This window comes from Coenobita brevimanus, chromosome 97 (genome assembly GCF_032717465.1).
Source record: "Coenobita brevimanus isolate Jiangsu-jjx chromosome 97, ASM3271746v2, whole genome shotgun sequence".
NCBI classification, from domain to species: Eukaryota; Metazoa; Arthropoda; class Malacostraca; order Decapoda; family Coenobitidae; genus Coenobita; species Coenobita brevimanus.
Window position 1 is genome coordinate 17,676,290 of NC_137050.1, and position 23,746 is coordinate 17,700,035.

A 23,746-nucleotide genomic window follows, 5' to 3' on the forward strand; every position below is an offset into this window, starting at 1 on the left:
TATGGCTTATGAAATTACACTACAGTTGGCACGCAGAGCTGTAAACTTGCAAGTATCATCTACAAATTTGCACGTTACGTTCAATATGCTGCAGGCCCCTGCGCAACAACTTCACACATCACACAGCACGCCACACCTCCACACACCACACACCTGTAGGTAGCTACACCTTCAGACACCACACACCAAGTTTTCGCACCTTCACATACTACACCTACACTCAATAATACCCCTTCACACCAGACACCGCATCACACCAAGACAAGCAACATATCTTGTTTAAGAAAGATACTTTCTTTGTGTCTTTCAAAAAAAAAAAAAAAAAAAAAATCGTTATTTACAAAAATACAATAAGATCTAAATAACTGATGAAGGCCATGTTCTACACGGAAAAAAATTGAAAAATTGTTGATTTGGCCAAATTTGTTTCGTGGTTAAAAAAAAAAAAAAAAAAAAAAAAAAAAAAGCAAGGTGCGGGGGCAATTTTGGCGCCAGCAAAGGATATTGCTAAATTAATGAAATAAACTTTGCTAACCTAGCAAAATTTGGCTGTGGCAATTATATGATTATTTGCCATTGTAATATATTTTGTAATTTTTTTTTTTTTTAACAAAATGCCTTTCTTTGATGAAACAAAACATTTTTCTCTGTGTACTTAATCAGTTATTTTCCTACCACTGTATTCATTGAGTCAACCCGGTGATACTACAAATGTTAAATAGACACAACAGAATGGAAAGAAACTCTTGCTAACAGCAAGATATAAAATTATAGTCGCGGCGCACGATTCTGAGGTTGTCATTGTCGTCCCCACCGACCGGGCCAACGTATGGCCCGGCCTCTACTACAGGTGGAGGATATCTTCTAACGAACGAACGAACGTCATTGTCGTACCCTGGCAACATATCATTCAAAACGTGCGTCTGATTTCATATCATCTTATACACAAATCATATTAGTATGCATGAATATGTTATACATGAATATTATTATACACGAACATATTATACACGAATCACATGCGTCTCATATACACGAAATCAGACGCACGTTTGAATGGCAGGTTGCCAGGGCACGATAACAGCAACTTCACAGTCGTGCTCCGGGACTATAGTGATGCTTTCATTTATGACAGCAGTGATGCTTTCATTTATGTACACTCGCACCAGAAAGTATCGGTGCACTGTGGGTGCGATGCCATCCGGAATGATTGGACCATGCAGCACTGACAGCCCGTTAACACCTGTATATATTACAACATTTACGGCCATTTCCTACGCATTATGAAGGACACATGAGTTATATCTGATATAGCTGTCATCTATCGTCTGGGATGCCTGCGTGTGGGAGGACAGAACCGCAATTTCCAGTTCCCTTTGTTCCCTGTGTCATAATATTTAACATATTCTGCACCGATACTTTCTGGTGCGAGTGTACATGCTCTAGACTATAGACAGCCGTATGAAGAGCATATTACAGCGTGTGTGGAATGTATTATACTCCCTATATACTCAGAAGTTGAGGTTATCAAGCTAGGATACCTACCGTAATCTTACGTTAAAAAAAAAAAAAAAATACACCTTTGATCATTCACTAATCTCTCCAGCCCGAAGATGGATTTTCTATGCAGGTGGCGGCGCTCACCATCCACTCACTCGATGCAGTGCTGCTTTGGATGTCTGCCCTTTCTTCTCTTCCTTCCTTCTTCTTATGTCTTTCTTTCCTTCATTCTTTCGCCTTCCATCTGCCTACGGGTGACTCTACACTGAGTGACAAGCCTAACTGTTTCCTGTACACCAGGAAACCATTTACTATACTGGCTGGTAACCATATAACCAAATTGTGGCGCCTGGTGGTTTAGAGGGTAATTAAGGTGCTCCAATCGGACTAAGTCTGTGCAGATTTGTATCCAAGGGATGGTTGGGGTTCACTGCTCATGTAATGTCACTCATGGATGTGAGGTTGATCACTCTCATCTTATATGTCAGGACCAACTTGCCTAGCCCTGGGCTCCTACGCTCCTCATGGGTCTAAACAGGATTGGAAGATGTATGAATGGTCACTGATGCTGCCAGACGCTTACTTTCAGCTTTGGAGAGCACCCTAGTAGTGAGGGGGTTAAGAGTTATTTACAGTCCATTCAGTTCGAAGTCTCTCCTTTGTTATTTAAGAAATTGTCCGGAGGTAGCAAAAAGGAAATGAAAACCAAACAGCGAAGAGGTTAGTATGCTCAGTACAGTACCAAAATGAATTTACTGACAGACATTTTGGTAATAACAAATCGTAAGCTTGAAATACAGGCCTCTTTATTCATTTTCTTGCAAGTATCGTAATGACCCGCCGCAAAGCTACTGATGCTAGACTCTTACGAAATGTTATGTCTAGGTGTAGTGCAGCAGACGATACATGAGGGTGACGGCTTAAGAGAAAGAGTAGCCAGTTTCATGCAGCTAAAATTTCACAAGAGATACATAATAACATGCTTACTATTTTGTTATCATTATTATCTGAGATAATCTGAGGTGTGTATAATCTATCTATCTATCTATCTATAGCCCGACGCCCTAATCCCGCAAAGGGTTGCCGCAGACAAAACGCCTCCAAGTCACTCTGTCACCCACCATTTGACTACCCTCCCCCAACTCACCCCTCCCTCCCTCATATAAACTGAATTCAAATCTCATTTTAAAAATAACATACTGCAATCAAGTGAGTTAGAGGAAAAGTGTCATTCTGTGGTGCAACAACCTTCTTTATAACCATTTTAATATTCTACGGGAACTAAGCGTTACCGATCAATTCATCTGTTTCCTGTACTCCTTCTTCGAACGAATACTACCTTGCCGTATCCCAGTGGTCAGTAATGCTACACTACACAAGTGCAACCATCCCAGGCTGGTGTACCATTAGGATTCAAACAAAACGTGTTCCTCAAGTAAGTATGGGACCCATCTCTGCCTCTGGATTGCCACTGTACTATAACTGGTTAGTTACCAGTGCAGAGGATCCATACATACTGTACTGGTAGTGATGAATGGTTTCATGTACTGTACCGTGCTATGGTAGTATTTCGTTATAATTCAAAATTATATCTAATTATGACCTAGTGACTGCGAATTTACTGTGGCCGTATTTTACTTATACCACTACTTCGAAATTCTATTGGTCCCTTAAATCCTAGGACTTTTTTTTTTTTCCTTAGTTTTCCCCCATCACCTCCAGACTTTTTTTTTTTTTTTTTTCCCCGCCACCTCCAGACGATATTATTAAGTTTGGGGAAAACGACTTTCACAATCTGTTTTCCCTTCCTAGGCTGCATAAAATCGTCCGAAGGTAGCATGAGTTACAATTTAAGTACGTCCTCAGAATGAAGGAGTTAACGTATGCCCCATGAGCATCGTGACCTATGAAAAAAAAAAAAAAAAAAAATCTTATTTCTACGGCAGTACTGACATTTTATCACATTTCAAGATCCATAAACCTCTCTATATTCTCATGATTACACAGTGTAATACCAGAAGCAATGGTTACATATCGTTGTTTATCCTCACCTGACACCTACCAATTTCAGTTCATTCCTGTGCTGTATTCGAGGTATATCTCATTACTCGTATTACAATACTACGCACTCCTGGGCCTCTATTCCGCAGTACACAGAAATTTCAATACTTACAAAGGCCTTACACCATTTATTTAATACCTTTCCTATAGCGTTAATGAGGACACGAAAATCAGTATGATCCACACGTTTAAATGCAAACAAAACACTAATTCGCTATGAATAAAATGACCGAATATTATCTTACACTGCTCCTCTAATGATACGATAAATCGGGGCGTTTGACGAGTATATACCGTAGTTACAATAAATCGGGGGGTTTTACAAGTACATACCGTAGCTGTCGTCGTTCTTGTTGACCATTGTGTCATTACATTTTGTTAATTACCCGATACCTCTAAGTTCTTGAACACGGTAGGTTTTAATGGTTCAAGATCCAACTTCAAAACAAATCACCTGCAGTGCAAGTTCGTTGTTTGTTTACAGATTCCCTGCACCTATAGTGCAGGCCGGGCCATACATTAGTCCGGTCAGTGGGGTATGGGCTGATTAAAAAATAGTAAGAGGGAAGACATGACTTGTGGATTGCCCAGCACACACGCCCTGTCTCCTGGCTGGCTTTGTGGTGTGTGTGTGTGTGTGTGTGTGTGTGTGTGTGCAGTGAAAGATCACTGCCTAACTCATCCACCCCGCCCCCCCGCGCGCGTGCGTGCGTGCGTGCGTGTGTGTGTGTGTGTGTGTGTGTGTGTGTGTGTGTGTGTGTGTGTGTGTGTGTGTGTGTGTGTGTGTTTCCCGGATGCTAGTATCAAGGAGGGGCGAGGTGGGGACAATAGCCTAAGCATGGCGATAACCTGCATCTCCACACAACACGCAGCTTATAACGTCAGCTGCCAGATAACGCTGCCACACGCCCTACTTTCAACCTAATAGTCAACTCCAGTGAAAGAAACAGCCTGACCAATATCCCACTCCCTGGAGTATAATTAGGTCTGCAGCATACTAATTTACCGGTCATTACAATACGACTTTACCTCTATAACAGAGACAATATTAAGTATAACCAGATCCTCCACATCTTTCATCGTGACGAATATCCCATTGTCTAGGGTACAATTAAATCGAGAACATGTTGAACTCATCGCTCGTTACAACACTTACCTCCTTCTGAAAGAGTAAATATTAAGTAAAACTCAGATAATCCGTGTCTTTGGGGTAGACAATAATTAATACTAACTAACGACTGTGGCAAGTACAGTATAGTAACATACTGCCATCCTGCAGTCGTTTGTCAAGAAATAATTGTTCCTGAAGCACCCTAGTTGTAAAGTAGTTACATGAACAGCCTCACACTGTACACCTGTTGGTAAGGCTTCCTATTCTAACCTCCATGACCAACCCTTTCGTTGTTTTAGATCCACCTGGTAATTCAGTGTTCCGGCTGAGCAAAGCTATTCTACTCGTAGTTAGCTGAATGAAAATCCCCCTTCGCTGCTCCAGACCCACTTTCAGGCATTTTAATCTAGCTAACGCTCTAAGATTTAAAATCGGATGAGGAAGACATGCAACATCTACAGAAACCCACACCCCCAGCACCTAACCCTTAATAGTGGCGATAATTTATTTTCCCTCAGACTAAAATTTTACGGGGCCTTTACGAATGCGACATTGCCAACGCACCCAAAATAATTCATTGTTTTTGTTTCAGTGTGTGTGTGTGTGGATGATGCCAGCCACATGCGGAAATACATATCTGAAACAGCATTTATAAACTCTCCTATGGCTGTGTATAAAAGTGACAAAACGTAAAACGCAGAACGATCGGTGATAATGGCTGAATGTTGTGGAGACCTATTTATCGTTAAATATTTGGCAGGCTCCATTATAAATAGAACCCCTGGTTTGTCACCCACCACGCATGTCTCGAGGCACAGTTTAAGAGATAGAAAAAGCAACATTCACAGCGAAACAAAGAAATAAGGTGTGGCTATATGTCTTTGGCGACAGGTGTGACAGGAGATGTACAAGAATAGTCTGGCTTCCCCACTCCTCCCCAGGCGATTCCCTTCCTCCTCCCAAACCGGCTTCCCTTCTCCCCAGCCGGCTCCTCTCCTTTCCTCCAAACTGGCGACTCTCGTTCTCTCTTAATCCGACTCTCCTCTTTCCCTCTACAGCCGGCTTCTCTCCTCCTCCCGAGTCGGCTCCCCTCCTCCTCACAGCCGGCGTAACACACGAGTGTTATTTCAAGCACAGCCTCACGTGTCGCACCAAACGTCAGCCAAGACTACAATGTCCTATGGAACAAACTGACGCCACTACACTGTACACACCACAGTAATACGGCAAGCAGCGAAATAAATCCAACGAATCCAAGCCACTTCTTACAATTTAAATTAGTTCATGATATTTGTTACAGCGAGTTACCAAGAGAGAATCAGAGGAGTAGCTTTGAGCGAAAGGTGGATCAAAAGGCGTGGAAAAAGAATGTGCTGCGAAACTGTATGGTATAAAGGGAGAGAATGGAGGGAAACAAGAAAAAGTAGTGGCTGGTGGAACGAAGCGGCCAAAGATGTGCGGTATTTCCAAGAAAGGAGTGTACAAGAGGACAAGTATAGTAAGGCAACTGCGAAAAATAAAAAAAAAGTTACTGGAGTGGAAAAGAACACAGGGAAAATGAGGTGGAAAAAATATAGCTAAAGGAAATTTCGTGGAGAACAAGAATTTTTTCTGGAATGAAATAAACGGAAGAAGAACGAGTACAAATGGATGCAGCACTGCGGTGAACGAACAGAAATATATTGGAGTAACTTCTGATGATGTGGAAAATTTGAAAGCTTTTGGAAGTAAATGTTCAGGATGCAATGGTGGAAAGGTTGGCGGCTAATGCAGACACCTATATTGGGGAGGATGCAACAGCGTAGGAACAGTGTAGACTGAGAAAACATTAATGAAAATGAAGTACAATACTGCATCACTTTTTTTTTTTTTTTTTTTTTATGCATCTGATTCAGAGCAGAGACTAGACAATCCGTCCCATGAGGCCCATCCTCCTCTCGCGACCCTGGCAGCGCCACACTCTTCCTCCATCCTATGATATGACAGCGTGGGAAAAAAAAAAAAAAAAAAAAAAAAAAAAAAAAAAGAGGCAGCCGCCGCAGTATGGTGGAAATGGATCTGCAATATTAAGGTGAAATGGCCACGCGCAGAGAATGGGTGATGATTGAAGGGGGGGGGGGGGTTGGCCAAGCCAGATGAAGTAAGCAAAGAGTGGATCAAAGAAGGGGTGGGAGAAGGTCCTAGATTTAAAATCATAGGGACCTGAACATCTAGAAGGGCGAGAGGGCTGTGTGGAACAAAACCTATTGGAATGAAGTGGTTTATGAGGGGATCTGCAGACAAAAAAGTGAAGCCAGTGAGATGAACTGCGGTGATCTATGGCGTTTGGTTATGGCTGGTTCAGAATTCCTGCGGCGTAGGTCAGTGTTTCTTAACCTTATCTGGCTGTGACCCACGTTTTGGATATGAGGCACGTTCGGCAATCCGTGACTTATTACAAATTCTTTGCACTATAGTCGCGGCGCGCGACTCTGAGGTTGTTATTATCGTGCTCTAGCAACCCACGATTCAAAAGTGCGTCTGTTTAGTGTATAATATGAGATGCACGTGATTCGTGTATAACATGTTCGTGTATAATAATATTCGTGTATAATATATTTGTGCATAATAATGTGATTCGTGTACAGTATGATAAGAAATTGGAAGCACTTTTGAATAGCAGGTTGCCAGGGTACGATAATGACAACCTCAGAGACGTGCGCCGCGTCTATAGTAATACATGACATGCAGGTAATTGCCAATGAAGATTATATGAATGAACAATACTGAGACATGTTTACCGTAAACCTAACTTTAATTTATGACATCTCTAAAAATACTGATATCACCTATTATTATTTTTTTTCATAAATTTATGGCTATGCATTCATTTAAGCCGATGGTTAATTTTATATCTTTTGATATATGCATCCCTCCCCACACACACGCAATCACTTGCTGGCTCAGTGGTAATGTTCTCGCTTGCCATCTGGTAGACGGGAGTTCGCGCCTCGCTTACGTTGCGAAAAGTTTCACTGACGAAGTGGGTGGTTACTGTCCCCCTCGAGCAAGGGGACGGGTGTGTGCATGTGTGAAGGTCACAGTCTTGCCCTTTGATCGGACTATATGAGCTCTTAGCTCCCTTCCAGGAGGGAAAAAGCTTACGATCACGACCAACAAATGATCCTGACCGACCCGGTGAATTACATTCTCACTTTGCCCCATATAGGCCTATTGAAACACAGGTCCATATTTTACCTACAGTCTAGCCTGGCAGTCGCACCGAGGCTAGCTTTGCAGTCACGCCACAGAAACAGAAGAAATATTAATCCATTTAGAAAGAGGTAAATCAAGCAGCGATACCAATAAAATTTAACGTGAAACAGTAGACTATTCGAAGTGTAGCCCTGTACTGCAGAGTCCTCTGTGTGGTCACTGATGCATCACAAAGTTAAGTTAAAGCAGTCATTGGTGATCCTTGGCCATCCACACTACATGGTCTGGTGACCCAATTCTGGGTTGTGACCAAGATGTTGGAAACAACTGGCGTCAATTTAGGACATTACACCGTTAGAGGGGGCAACAGCATGTTTCAAGAAAAAACTGCTCAGTTGCTACTACATAAAGGGACGCCACTAAAGACCACACCAATGAGACAAGGAATAGGAGTGATGTAAATAAACATGAGTTACAGCCAAAACTTTACTCTTGGAAGGCTTCGCCAGAGTGAAACCGGTCAGGAATTCATATTTGTCCCAGGAATATACACCCCTATTCTTAAACTTTTTCTTCTCTTTTAGATGCATAGGATGATCATCCTTCGCCGGATCGGTATTCAGAAAAAATATTTCTCTTCCTGACCTGCTGGAAGGGCAAGGTCTTCCCTTTGAGCAGCCAAAATTATTGGAACTTGACGGAATCATTTGACCCATCTCTTAAAAAGTCCCTTCACAATTTTGTTTGCATTCTTTTGTAGTTTATTGTCTTAAATATATACAAAATATCGATGAAAGGTACTGTACAATTTTATTAATACGATTAACAACGTTATACTGATTTTTAAGTGCTATCTTTATCTCTTTAAAAGTGTTACCCATGTTGGGTGAGATATACAGCCAGACATTAACTAAGCGGACAAAGTACTACCTCTGATATTCATCCAGTCTTATACGATCTGACACTGACAAGTCTCATACTATACATTATAGCCGGGGTCACACGAGGACTTTTTTCAATAGACATTTTGCATGTTAATTTGCCCGGAAAAGGAAAATCTGTCATCAAGGTCATACGAGTGGTTCGGTTCAAGTCTTCCACCTGGAAAAAAACGAGTGAGCCCCGCCATGCGAGTACATGAGACGGACGTTATCAAGCGATTCTTACATTTATGAATAACAACTTTAACCCGAGACGTCCTGTCGACGTATGGGTATGTTGCAACATTTTGCATTTGCCAGTCCCGTCGACGTACTGGTACGTTTTGCAATTGCAAGGTCCCTAATTTGCACAATTTTCAATTTTTCGTGCGTGATTTTTCGTTCGTATACACAGGACACCTTCCTCTATTCCTCTACAAGATGCCAGGCAGGGACAATGCCTTACACCGCATAACCTCCCCCCCCCACGCCACTGTCTCGGCAATTCACCTGTTATCAGTGACCTGGCCAATAAAGACATTCAGGGTCAGAGTGATTCCCCAATCGATGACAATGTGGAGGACAAAGTTAACATAGCATTAGAGGAAGAAACAGTCAGAAATGATGATCAGGTAATGTGCCAAAAGAAGGCCAGGAATTGTGATGAGTTAGTGAGTGAAACAATGCTTATAATGCCTATACAACTGTTTGAAAACCAATATACTCTCATACTACATATAAATTCGTACCAAATAAATAAATAAATACCATTTAGGAGTGGTATGGAATAGTCATCCTCCCACAGAACTCGTTTTCTTTGCAGCCAGCCTGATAGAAAACCCTGTAAGGTAAGGAGGTACTCCTACCTGTATCGAGTATTTTAAACCTCAGGTGAGGGATTTCTCTACGAATTTTCGATGTTTCTCACCAAAAGCGGAGGTTTTAGCCAAAAAAAAAAAAAAAAAAAAAAAAAAATCCAAAAATGGTCGGGACTGGGGGGTGTCGGAGGTGCGAAAGTGGTTGGGACGTGACGGGTTAAAGATAATAATATTCCTCGAATATAATTTATTATCAAAATATTGTCTTGAAAGTGAACACCGCTGCGATGTTGGCCAGAATGGCATTTATGACTGATTACAAACCAACTATATGGATGTGGTGGCGACCTCCCACATCTCAAATGTGCTGTGTTTTCATTACCCAGAATGAGATGTGTTTTGATGTATTAGTTTACAAATCTAACGCTCCACCATAACAAGTATCAGCAGGATGGGTCATTTTAGCCTAATACGGCTACCAACCTGAACATTTTCCTTTCCTTCCAGGGGAATCTTTTTGGATACCGATGGAAATCAAAACTCCTTCGACAGGATGGGAAAGTTTAGAGAAGGGATTATTTTTAAGAATATGGCTGATAATTTCGTCTCTGAGTCGTTTTTCTTTGCATAATCTTCCTAGAACTCTAAATAATCCCCTTATACAGGAAATAAATCAGACTAAAAAAACAATTATTTCATTGCACTGATGAATATAGTACAAAATAAACATCCTCCACTACACACGCCGGTAATCATAAAAGAAGATAAATAACTTGGAACAAGGCGAGAAAATCCAAATGGATTCATGAAATGTAGGAAAATACCACAAACCACCGCCATGCAGAATATCCGGCACGGTGCACAAGTGACAGTCCGTGATGGAGGGCGGGAGGGGTGAAACGGAAGGAAGGGAAATAAGGGGTTGAGGAGAGGGTAGGAAAGGGACAAGGAAAAGGAAATAGGAGGAGGGCGAGGAAAGAGAAGCAGGAGGGGGGTGGGGGTGAGGAAAATGAGACAAGAGGGGGGCGGGGAGAGGGAGGCAGGATATGGGACGCGAGGAGAGGAGGATCTAAGTCTGGAGTAGGAGTATCTAAAAATACAAAATCCATTAGTGATGAAAGCTTCAAAGTCAGGCGTACGTACAAACTCCTCACTTCAATGACGTCTTTTTCTTGTTATTTTTGTAACTGCCACATGATTTCACTCAATTTAAGGACCGGATGCCTTTTATAATGAGTGGACTTAGACACAATCATCTTTTCATTTTATTCTTTCTCCCGTCAGATAATTTACTTCCATTTATGTGAATGGGTTATGAGCCATCTCTTTCAGTAATTACAGCAACACGATGTTTTTACTTATCGCTATCCCTAGACGATGTTATTCAGCTAATAAGGAAACGTCGATGATAACTGTTATTCTGCCTCCTTATTCATCTCCATTTTTAACTCCTTCGACGTCTTATTTTATTCTTGCTCATTTCAGACACCTTTACTTAGCTTAGAGGGGACTTTCCGGACCAGTGAGGTTAAATATACCATTTATTCATCCATTCAAACAGATGCGTCCTTCCCAAGGTAAGCAAAATACAATGGCATTACAAAATATTTTATTGCTGTTCAACTTTACTTATTTAGCCTAATCCTGTTCAATGACATACGGTATACACAGTCATATAAAACTATTCTCTGATTATTCTACTCGTAAATGCACTAATAATATACACAATATATTTCAATTCTAAAAATATCAAGACTAATAAAGTAAAATACTGCATTCAAGGGGTTAATGTATACGACCATTACCGAAGTATGGAGGAGTTGAGACGACTTGTGTGCCTCAGTTCCAAACATCGGCGTCACTATTATGGCTTCCCCTGCCCGTTTTGACCACTCGTGACAGCAAAGCACGACCTATACTAGACGTAACACCCGACACGGCTTATCAGCACATATTCTGGATGTGAAAGGAGGGTGGTGAGGGGCACTGGGTGTCTAATACGAAGAAGGGAGTAGGATGTTTGGAAGTGCTGGCTATTATGATACAAAACGAATTTTCTGAGGGGTGACCAGCTATGTGATACGGAAAGTGAGTTACTGGGAGATACAGGGAAGGGATGTGAGTGGGAAGTGTTTGATGGGGAGTACTCCAACCGTGTGTAGGTAGTAGAAGGGGGCTACGGAATGCTGGCAAAATGGTGAGAGGTGAGAAGCTGTGTGAGACGGAGTATTAAAAATGAAGAGAGCGAGCATGGTGCGTTTTGTCAGTTCTTAATATACCGTACAGTTACATATGGGAATCGCGTCCAAATTTAGATCAGCAGGGAAAAAAAGTATCTCTATACGTCTGGCAATGAGGCGAAATCTGGGAGAATTAAAACATGATACGGAAGAAGATATATAAGAGGAGGAAACTGTGCTAAAGGAGTGACGTGCCAAAAGATAGTAATGAGAGAGAGAGAGAGAGAGAGAGAGAGAGAGAGAGAGAGAGAGAGAGAGAGAGAGAGAGAATCAGACCTTAATCTATTCACAATTTCTGTGAAAAAATAACAGGGTTATGGAGGAGTACGAGAGAGGGAGGGAAGAGAAGGGGTAGGACGAGAGATATAACTCAGAGGCCGACGGATTGAAGGGAAAGGAAATGGCAAGGAAGTATGAAAAAGCTTATCATCATCATCATCAACGACAACAAATATCAGCAGTCCCTCACAGACAACTGCTATATTACCTGAGGCTAGATACCTGTACTGAAATTAATTTCATTTAAATGTGGAAAACAGTTTTAACACTTATCAAGTGGTGATATGAAGGACATATCATATGGAAAGCCTACCGTACAAATACCTACAGTAATCAGTATAGTCGCATTCCATCCTCTTCGTAAGCCGGGATGGTGTCATATTACCCTGCTCTAGGGTGGGAAAGGAAGTCCGGATGATGATTATATATATATATATATATATATATATATATATATATATATATATATATATATATATATATATACACACGGAAGCTACCGCTACCTATGAAATTATGTAACGTACTCGAAACCGTTTTTTTTTTTTTTTTTTTTTTAAAATAACAGAGGAAGGAAAAACAAATGAATAAAAAAATAATAATCCATACACCAGATTACTGGTGTCCTCTGTTGTGCTTAAGTGGTTTCAGAAACAGATAGAATATCCAGTAGCAGCTGCTGCATATGATAAAAGTTAACGAATTCCTGAGCCACTCCCACCCATTTGCTTTTCAGCTCCTGGCCAGCCAGGTGGGACCTGCCCAGCATACCACCACCCACCTCATAACATTCCTTCTTGCACCCATACTACTGCCACAGCAACAACCCAGACTCTGTTTACCTTCAACCCTTCACCCCACAGGCTTCACAAACTGAACAATGCCGTCTGTTGCTAGCACGAGTAAATATAAAACTTTCACGGCAGGGAAGTATGAGAGATCCCTTCTTGAGCTCCGCAAGTCTGGTGGCTGCATGAATACAAGTCATCGAGGTAATGTGGTAAATGCCATTAAAAAAAAAAAAAAAAAAAAAAAACGCGTTGGGAGATGAGGCAAAATATTGCTGTGCTTTGCTCGGAAAGTTTAAATAGGTGCGTGAGTGCCAGCATGATGACAAATACTGTTTCACATTTCAAACAAGCACAACATTACACAGTATCGCACAGTCTATGATTGCATAAAGTATTAATTTTAAAATAAAGAATTCAGAGGTCTGTTATTTATGGAAAGATACCACACATGTCAATAAAAAACTGGTCAGCAATGTTAGTAAAGAGGTTAGAGTAGTAATTTTTCCATCATGGCCTCAGTCAAGTTGCGTGCTGTTGGGCAAGCTTCTTCGTCAAAGGGTTATGCCGTGGAAATTTCCGATGGAAAGCTAACGACTGCCATCACTATTAGCCTGTTTGTCATTACAGTGATGAAAAACACACTGGTAATCTTATCGTTGTCTTATCTGGTCGTCAATATAGCACTGATTGCATAAGCAAGTCATAATTATTACCCTTTCTTCATTTCGCCACGTCTTATTCCACTATTCCAACACTGCACGTTATTTTTTCTTTTGTTATAATATAATTTACTGTGAGGAGAGAGGGCAGTTATTATTTACATTCGAATGAATAAAATATACACATACATGAATACATTAAACATGTAATTAGATAGATATAGACATTGTGTGTGTGTGTGTGTGTGTGTGTGTGTGTGAATTTGAGCATGTTTCGTTGCACCGATATAAAAGATTTCTGATTGACTGGATGATAAATAAGTTAAATATGCACCATCAAAGAAATCAGTATATATTCTTCATAATTACTAGGCAAATTAATAATCTGGTTGACACTATTCCACAGAATCTAAAGCTTGACACTGTTTGCTTCTGCCACCTTCAGACGATTTTATTCAGCTTAGGAGAGACCTGTGGATCTGGCAGGTGGGGATAGAAAGCCTCTATCACCCACTTCACTACAAAGTCTCTCCTGGTTGAAGCATAAAATTAAAAAGTAGGCCATCGTAGTGAAGGGATTAAAATCAGAGGAAAGCTGACTGCTACAGCATTCCTATATCTTAACTGTTACCGTACACAGTCAGTACTAAGACGGAGTTGGAACGGCGCCAGCACCCGGTGAATGAAGATAAACAATCTTGAGGGGAGGGGGACAGGTAGAAAGGAGGGGAAGGAGGAGTGTGCAAGGCCTTACGCTAACTGATGTTACATGACGCGAGGTGATCATACCGTGTTTTTTCCGTCATGATAATGTCTATAATAACTACTTTCTATTTCAGATGACGGCTAAGTATTCTGACACTGGAGGTTCGATATGATCACTAACCACGAAGACACATTTCCACCCCATTAACTAAGGCTCAACAAATTCATGCAACCAAGACGCAGTATTTAAGTTGCGGGAACGGCCCAGTTCCAACGGCTGAAAATATAACTTCGAGAGGCAACCTGAATGACTACCCTACGATACTGTACTTATATTCTCGCTTCGCTACCAGAAATTTCTCCAGAATGAATGCCACCTATTGGAGGCAAGCAGCGGGAATGGTTAAAAAGATATCGTTCTGAAGTGGCTGAATTACTGTAAGTAAAATGTTCAGGGACAGTCTACACTTCAGTAGTTTACCACCGTCAATCTGAGTACCGGTACGTCACTCTTATATTCTTGTCGCTACCAGACGAATGCGTTTCATATCGATATATCTATCCCGAGATCAAAATCGTCTGAAGATTACAAGACTAGGCCTACATAGAATACGTACCGGTAATCGAAGTGAAATGGATAATTACACGAAGTAAATTGCTGTTTGTTGAGCACAGATGTAGCAGTATGTTGGAAAAGTAGCAGTAACGCTGAGTTGAGGGTACTGTACAGCAAGGGAGAGGCACCGTAAACATACTATATTTAGACCACAGATAACACACCGCACCTACACAACCATCAGTTAGAGAAAATCAATAAAATCTTCAGGAAACTCTATTCCCCCCCCCCTCTCTCTCTCTTACACATATCGCAATTTACACTAAGAGTCACATAATAAATTCGCACCACACAACAGAAAGCTACAAGTCATCGATCTTCCTCTGCCTTATTCTCAACATATTTTATCCTCCACTATCTACTGTGAGTATTTTGTTATATGGGTACTGTGAATATAATACAAAATAATGCATAGTTTCAAACATGGACCAGTCACTGTCAAGGTTTATTCTTTTGGGTTCAATTGTAGGAGGGGAAAATAAATACAATTTCTTTTTTGTCTGAAGGGCAAGTGAAAGCGAGAGGAAGTAAACAGATGAGAGAGAGAGAGAGAGAGAGAGAGAGAGGGGGGGGGGGAAGGGGCTGTTTAAGATGTAAAAGTGCAACATTCATTGAAACATCTCATTTTTGTCATGGAACAATTGTTATCCAAAATATGAGGAATTTTTAATGTTCACTACCGCCAGGCAATTATTTTCAGCGCAGACTTATCACAGTGGAGTGGCTAGAACAACAGGTCTTAGGGGAGCGCAACTTAGGGAGGCGCGCGGAACTGAGGGACTCAGGGAGGCGACGGCCGAATCAGTAGAGAGGTGGCCTGCAGTCCTAATGGACCCTAGGTTCTAATCCCCGCTGGGGCAGGAAACAATTTAAGGACTTGAATTTTACTAAAGCAGACTTTACTGATATACTATATAGACGACCCGCCGACATGTAAAAATACGCCCACTAATACCAATACACCAGTCCTGTATGAGATACTCAAAGCATGTATCCAATATGGACGGTGGGTGTTAGTGCTGAAGTGGTGACATGTGGAGGTGTATGGACGCTGAACTACTGGGCCTTGATACGAAGTCTATGCCTAGAGTCGGGGAAAAAAAAAGGAGGGGGGGGGGGCTGACTCACGGGAAATTTGTAGGTGACCTGAACAGGTGAATGTATATCATGATGAACCATTGATCCGTATTCACGATTTATACTGTCTCTGCTCTCTGCACCCGTAAAATTAGATTCTTTCCCTTTGTCGCTTGATCGCTTCCCTACTCCCTGTCTACTGCTTTGTCCCCTGTCTACTGCTTTGTCGTCTATAATGATGACTCATGCCACAGTTTTCCACAGTTTGAAGATCAAAAACTTGAACGGTGGCCAGGGTTGCTTTCCGTATCCCCGTTAGAACAAGAGCCTGTCCCTCGGTATGTTTACTTAAATTTCCCAGTTCCAACAACTTCATTTTATAACACAATATAAATGACTAATCATACAAATATGAGCTTTTTACTTAGGTTTCTGACTGGAATGTAATCATCATCATCTGGTGGCGTGGTGTTCATGATCATATGATGATATGTACGGCCATGTGGTGGTATTTACGACCATTTTTTAAAAAGAATTAACAGTACTGTATATGTTGTGCACCTTTTTTTTTTTTTACGTTTTTCATATACTCACAGAATAGGCACTTCATTATATAATACTTGAAAAACCGAAGCAAATGAAGGACGGACAGGACAGGACAGGACAGGGGTGGGGGTGGTGCAGATGAGGATACGGGAGGCGCAGCCCTAAAGAGTCTGAGTGCGATAGGTTAGACCTCGCAGCCCTAAAGAGTCTGAGTGCGATAAGTTAGACCTCGCAGCCCTATAGAGTCTGAGTGCGATAGGTTAGACCTCGCAGCCCTATAGAGTCTGAGTGCGATAAGTTAGACCTCGCAGCCCTAAAGAGTCAGAGTGCGATGAGTAAGACCTGGCGAGAAGGGGATGAGTAGCATCATTACCAGGCGCCGCGTTATCTACCTTCTCAACACCAAGGCCAGACTGCCACTAAGCCTACGGGTAACGGGAGCGGCGTAATTCACGTGATCGTCAGCCGGATACCACGTGAAAGGGGGGCGGCTACTTTACGGCACAGGTCACGTGACTGGTAAGTGTGAGGGGCAATTAGCAACAAGATAGGTGGTGATGGTGGGAAGCCTGTGGTTTGTCCCGTAATACGATACTCGCCTCACAAGAGTTTAGTCCCACATCTACACACAGATTCACGAGGAGGATTAGCAGCAGATTTTACACAAAAATATTAGAAGCACAATTAATATCAGAAGCAGAAGAAATTACCAGACCCCGAAAAAAAAAAAAAAAAAACAGGAGAGGAAGATTAGATGCATGAGCTTAGTGGCAGAAAAAAAACAGAAGAAAGAATACCAGCTCAGGATTAAAAGGAGAATATTAGACGCAGAAAGAAAAAAAAAACATCAGCCGACTACGAGGAGGAGGAGGAAGAAGAATGTATGGAGGATAAGATAAAATGCTGAACGAGGGCGAAAGACATGTAACTATTTTCCGGGATGTGTTAACCTTTGCTCATGTGATGTTATCTATACAGTACGTAACACACCACTGATACCAAAAATATGCTGATCCAAGAACGCGACAAACAGAATCCATGGAGAGAGAGAGAGAGAGAGAGAGAGAGAGAGAGAGAGAGAGAGAGAGAGAGAGAGAGAGAGAGAGAGAGAGAGTCGTCACCAACAGCTTCGATGAGTTCTACTTTTTCTTACTTTTCAAATACAGGCTATCTTACCAAGTCTGTTCCCTTGGTTAAGCCTTTTGGTTATTTATCTCCTTTTACCCCTGGCGTTGTGACGTGGTACAAATAATAATAATAGCAATGTTAAAAGCAAAACTTTATGCTATATCATTTAGCTCGAACGGACGACAGACTTTTCAAAACTTTACCGCAGTCCATTCAGTACTGTGTCCTGTGCATTCTTGCGACCATCAGGCGAATTTATTCAGTGGGACAATTCCTATTTCAGGCGTTACAAGCATTTATAGTGCGTTTACTCTCTCTCTCTCTCTCTCTCTCTCTCTCTCTCTCTCTCTATATATATATATATATATATATATATATATATATATAAAGCCCCTTCAGCTCATTGGATGACCAAGTGTACTCAGAATGGCGGGTTGATTTAGCCAGTAACCAAGGAGATTCATGCGGGTTGATTTGGCCAGTAACCAAGGAGATTCATTCCTACCACACTGCTAACGCTCATTAAAATTCATGCAACCACAATTTAGTACTGAAGTTGTGAGTGGTCCAATACCCTCAAATGAAAACACAATGACTACAGCTAACCTTTTCAGTGCAGGTTTGTAATTATTATTATTATTATATTACAGCCAGATCATTTCACGACTGATGAGACCACGTACTCAAGAGGTTAAACAAAAGAATGGAACGATGGAGACTGGATTTTATTCAAGCTGGCATTAGAGACTTCATAACACCTCTTACGCAGCTATTTACATTTCAGGCAACACCTGTTTATCCTCTTGTATATTACATTATTACTCAAGCACTGTCGATACTAGAAAGTACAAATAATAGCTTATGGCATTATGTCAAGGTGGTATATAAATACAATGAATCGATATGAAAAAGGTAGCCTAATTCAAAGTTTCACATGTCACCTTGAGCAGAACACGGCCACTAATTTGACTACGACATCGCGCCAAAAGACGGGAGATTGTATGGAGACTGAATAAAGTGGATAACAAGGACTGCCATCCCTCTCCGGCGCATATTTTAAGTTATTGCTGTTGTAGTTCTGACTGCCAGAAACACCGTGATCACGTGAACAGTATTACACAATACAGTCGGCTTTTTATCCGAAGCAAATGGGCTACTCCCACACCATGCACACTGAATCGTGGTTACATGATGGTCAATGAATATAAATTATTTGGTAGCAAAGAATCACCTTGGTTATGAATGACACTGATCCTCAGTCTAACAACACAGCTGAACGGAACATTGTCAAGTTAGAACAAAGGCGTAACCACCAAAAATAGGAGACTGGAAGATTCTGTTCTCCCGCCTGTGGCCTTCCTGCAGAAACAAATCTTTGTTACAAGTGTTTCATTTAACCTATATTTACTTAATCAACGTCCTGACTTGGTGGTCCTGCTCTGATCCTTGAAAAAAAAAAAAAAAAAAATATATATATATATATATATATATATATATATATATATATATATATATATAATAGAAAGTTTATGTTCACCTTAGTCCAGATTTTCCTCCCTGTGCCGCTGATTTCACAATCTCTAGGGCAAAGAGGCAATGCTGCGGCTGTACATCATTCCCATATCAATTCTTCTTACTCAATACCACAATCTACAGTCAATCTTTTGGTACAACTCAGCATTCCAGAATGGAGAGACTGCGGCTAAAGTAGGGAAATGAATCTTGTATCGAGTCTCATCCCATGCACGCCTAGATCACGTACACTATTACAGACAGCACCCTTCCACCACACCCACACCAGAGCCTTGACTGATAGCCGCTGATAGTGTATGATCGCGTGGGTAAGTAACACCTGTTCGCTACTGTCACTACAATCATACCTGGGTAGTTGATAATTTTTTTAATGACTATAGCCCATTTTGAAAGTTCATACTACTTCTTCAGTACTGTGTGAATAACTACGGTTCACTTAACTGTCCTTGTTAACAGTTTTTCCTAGTCTATGCTTTCACCTTCCCTGTGTCAGTATCCTACCTCGCCCTACCTTTTGGTATGAAAAGAGTCAAGATGATGACGACAGTTAATTTGAGCAGCATCTTTGGCAGACCATAAACATGTCTATCTGCCTTAGACCGAACGTGGAGGCTCGACATGTAAACCATTAATAATTTAGACGTTCACTTTCACTTGAGCAAGAGTCTATCATTGCTACCACCTACCTTTATTGGCATGTGCAACAAGACACTTTCCTGGAATAGTAGTGCTCTTGGTGAACTTCAAATCTGTCCACATACAACCAAAATGCAACTGTGTAAAAAAAAAAAAATAATGTTCGACTTCAACATGTTAAAGTCATCTACTACGAAATGGAAGTCGTGATCTTTTTTAATCCCTCTTCTTATACTTTCATAAAGCAGCCTAGCAAATCTAGCAACTGGTAAAGCATCCACATGCCTCGTACAGTGAATTCCAGTCTCCTGACAAGAACCCAGGATGGTTACAACACGCACTCAGCTGACATACTGCATGAATTAGAACTGATGCCGGCTGCTTAGTTAACGGGTATTAAGTCCGATTAGGGAAGGAACTACAGAAAACGCGTACACTGGCTCGGCCACCAGTTTTGGAGGGGTTAATGCTAAAGGAGGTACTGAAGTATACAAACAGGCAGCTTACTGTCGCAATAAAGGCAGGTTATTAATAAACAAAGAAATACACTGTGGGAAGATGCTGTAGCCTAACACCACAACACCTCTCCATGTTATCATCATACATCCTTGCGACCTTGAGAGAACAAGATACAGTATTCTGGTTCGGCGGCCGAATGAAACCAGACAACTTATTTCCACTTATCATAATAAGGATGGATGAGCGGCCGTAATTACATTGTACAAGGGCGCTACTTTTTCTGGCAACTTAAAGACGGATGAGATGTGACAAACAGATAAATATCACTTCGGGACATGCACTTGTACAACTGATTGCGCTATATTTCAACTTGTATCATACAAGGTGTACTTTGTCTTTTGTTTCAGCAACACGCCTCTCTCTCTCTCTCTCTCAAAATGAGCCCATTTTGCCAGAGGTGACATTTTCCGTCAAGTAAATCGAGCTGTGATACACGAAGCACGAACGGCATCCTCAATAGCATAATTCTAAGAGAGGCGGAGAGTGTTATGTGCATGGTCAGTACGTGACTCTCAACCAAATAATACATTAACACTACGAAATAACTCGAAATATGCAACAAACATCGGAAACAATGGTTAGTGTCATTAGCTTGGCAATACAGCAAAGCACACAACAACATCCATCAAATATCTAAACCAGAATGGCCATACTTCAATAAATAATCTAATTCACTTTTTATGATATTCTCCCCTGACCTAGAATAGAGACTAAACTGGCTTATATAAGGGGTAAGAGTGATTGGTTCAAGTGACTTACAGAATGGTACAGTGATTTTCAGAATGGTTCACGTGACTCATGGAATGGTTAGTAACTCGAAAAATGGTTGAGATGACTCTGGTTAGTGCTACAGAATACCTCGAATTACTTACAGAATGCCTTACGCGACTTACCTTGGTGGAAGAGACGCCATCAATGTTGACGATGAATCCAACACCACAGGCTGCTGACTCATAGGACGGGTGGTACAGCCCCTGGGCTTCGGGGTACTCCCACATCCTGACGCTGCAAAAATAAACCATATTAGGATCAGCCATAGTCATCACTGAACAGTGCTATAAATATCTAAACGGATTATCAGTAATTCCGAGGCAAATATTATTCACCACCAGACATTAAAAAAAAAAAAAAAAAAAAAAAAGTGCATTCACATTCAGGCTGGAACCGAACATATTCTGATGCAAACTGTCCAATCGTGTTGGTCAGGACAAAACCTTTAAGTAATGCGTCTCGTTCCATGGGCCATATTCTGCACACTTTGTTTCTTAATGCCACACGCGATATATCTGTCGCTGATAAAATGAATGGCCATTTTGGAAACCAACGAAATGAACTTTTTTTTTTTTTTTTTTTTTCATACTTTCTGGACTCTGTGAATGTACCCTTAGCCCATTCAGAAGTGGTGTCACACTACATTATTTTAAGGTATTTTATTCAGCTTAAGGAAATCATCACCTATTTACACAGCTACTTGAAAAAGGGATTTCTCTCGAAGGGCAACACTTTCGAAGGACGATCTTTATATAAATTTTAGTGGCGTCTTTTCCGCAAATAAAATTTCAATTGCATCAGCCACGACCCGATGTATCGCCCAGCTGATTATAATAATTATGTTCACTGGAATTTATATAGCAAACTGAACACCCTTTTAGAGGTAATAACCTGTTTCACCATCTGGGAGGATACCTAATAACTTCCATTCCTCCACAGAGCGATTTAATAGCACCGAGCTGTTCTACAAGTACCTGTGCTGGACACTCGATTTTATTCAGCTCAGGAAAACTGGTAGAGAAGTTAGTCTCTGAACATTAACCCAACCCCCCATTGCCAGACATCTTAATATAATCCTTGCTACCACGCCACATCTGTATACAATAATCTGCTACCATCAAACAATACACTTTAGCTTTGGAGGGTTATTGTGCAGGAGAGGGAAAACACAGGCCTCACCAACTGCACCACACCGACCGTATGGCGAGAGAGAGAGAGAGAGAGAGAGAGAGAGAGAGAGAGAGAGAGAGAGAGAGAGAGAGAGAGAGAGAGAGAGAGAAACTAAAACTGCGAAATATGGTTTCCAAAAATAGGACCACAGCAGTTTCTCCATAAATTCAGTATGCCATGTGTGACAAACATATTACAGAAAACTGACTGCATATAATTTAAAAAAAATCACCATCCTGCACTTCGGAATGCAAATGACAGCTAGAGTATGTGCAGTATATCTTCACTGTATATTTACATCTAATTTCTACCCCACTAAGGAAGTGTTGCACAACTTACACTGGTGTCTAGTTCTCAAGGCAAACTTACTTCCAGCAGGTGCCTTACATACTCGTTCTTAAATCTGTCAAATCTGAACCCAGTGTTGATAGCAGATGGTTCCAAAGTTCACTGTGTATGTTGGGTTGGAGTGGGAGGGGTGGGGGGAGGCTCAGCGGACGATAAGATATGGGTGTGAGCGGTGGGTGTGGATACATGTGGAAATTTGGCTAAGGGATGACAATCACTGTTCAGAAAAATCCGGATCGGTGTCGGTGCTTGGTCAAAGGTCACTGATATACCCCATTAACTGGTTTGTACACGTCTAGCAAAGATACCGACATACATCAAAATTATCTCCCGCCTGATACGTGGAATGTTATTGAGGTCAATCTGGTTTATTTGTATCATAATCACCAACAAGACCTCCTCTCCCACCCCATGGTGGGAAGAGATAGGATCCACACAGCCCCCACCCCCTAAAAATATAATAATAATAATAATAATAATAATAATAATAAAATAAAAAATGAGATACTGAGCAAATTTTTCCCAAACGAATAAGCCTCACTCCCATTCATTCACCATCCAAACTCTCGGAATCCTGGAGCCACCTCAATCAAAAAAAATATTCCCCATGCGACGTACAGTATGTGGGAGCACTCATCATCCACTCACTCGTTGTAGTGCTGCTCTCGGGTGTCTGCCCTTTCCTCTACTCCATCCTTCTTTCCTTCCATCCTCTTCTGTCTTTAGTTCATTCTTTCTTTGTCCTGCCTACGGGTGACTTTACACTTCTTCTCTTTCTTTCCTTCATTCTTTCCTTTTCCTTCTGCCTGTGAGCGACTCTACACTGAGTGACAAGCCAAATGTTTTCCTTTACACCAGGAAACCATTTACTACGCTGGGTTGTAACCAAATAACCAAATTTTGGCGCCTGGTGGTTTAGTGGATAATTATTGCGCTCCAGTCGGATTGAGCCGGTGAAGGTTTACTGTATATCCAAGGGGTAATTGGGGTTGATTGCTCATGTAATGCCACTCAGGGATGAGTGAGGCTGGTCACTTATCTTAAATGTCGGGACCAACTGCCTAGCCCCGGGCTCCTACGCTCCTCATGGGGCAATGTAGGATTGAATGATGGATGGATGGAC

General features: G+C 41.4%; 1 protein-coding gene across 1 annotated transcript in view; it reads right to left on the reverse strand.

The window, feature by feature from the left end:
* LOC145413616 (uncharacterized) overlaps window positions 1-21,285 on the reverse strand; it is a 569,601-nt gene extending 548,316 nt beyond the window's left edge. Inside the window, exon 1 of the mRNA XM_080283270.1 lies at window positions 21,228-21,285. The gene's annotated coding sequence lies outside the window, so the exon portion shown is untranslated. The remainder of the gene's footprint in view (window positions 1-21,227) is intronic.
* Between the last annotated feature and the right edge of the window lie 2,461 nt (window positions 21,286-23,746).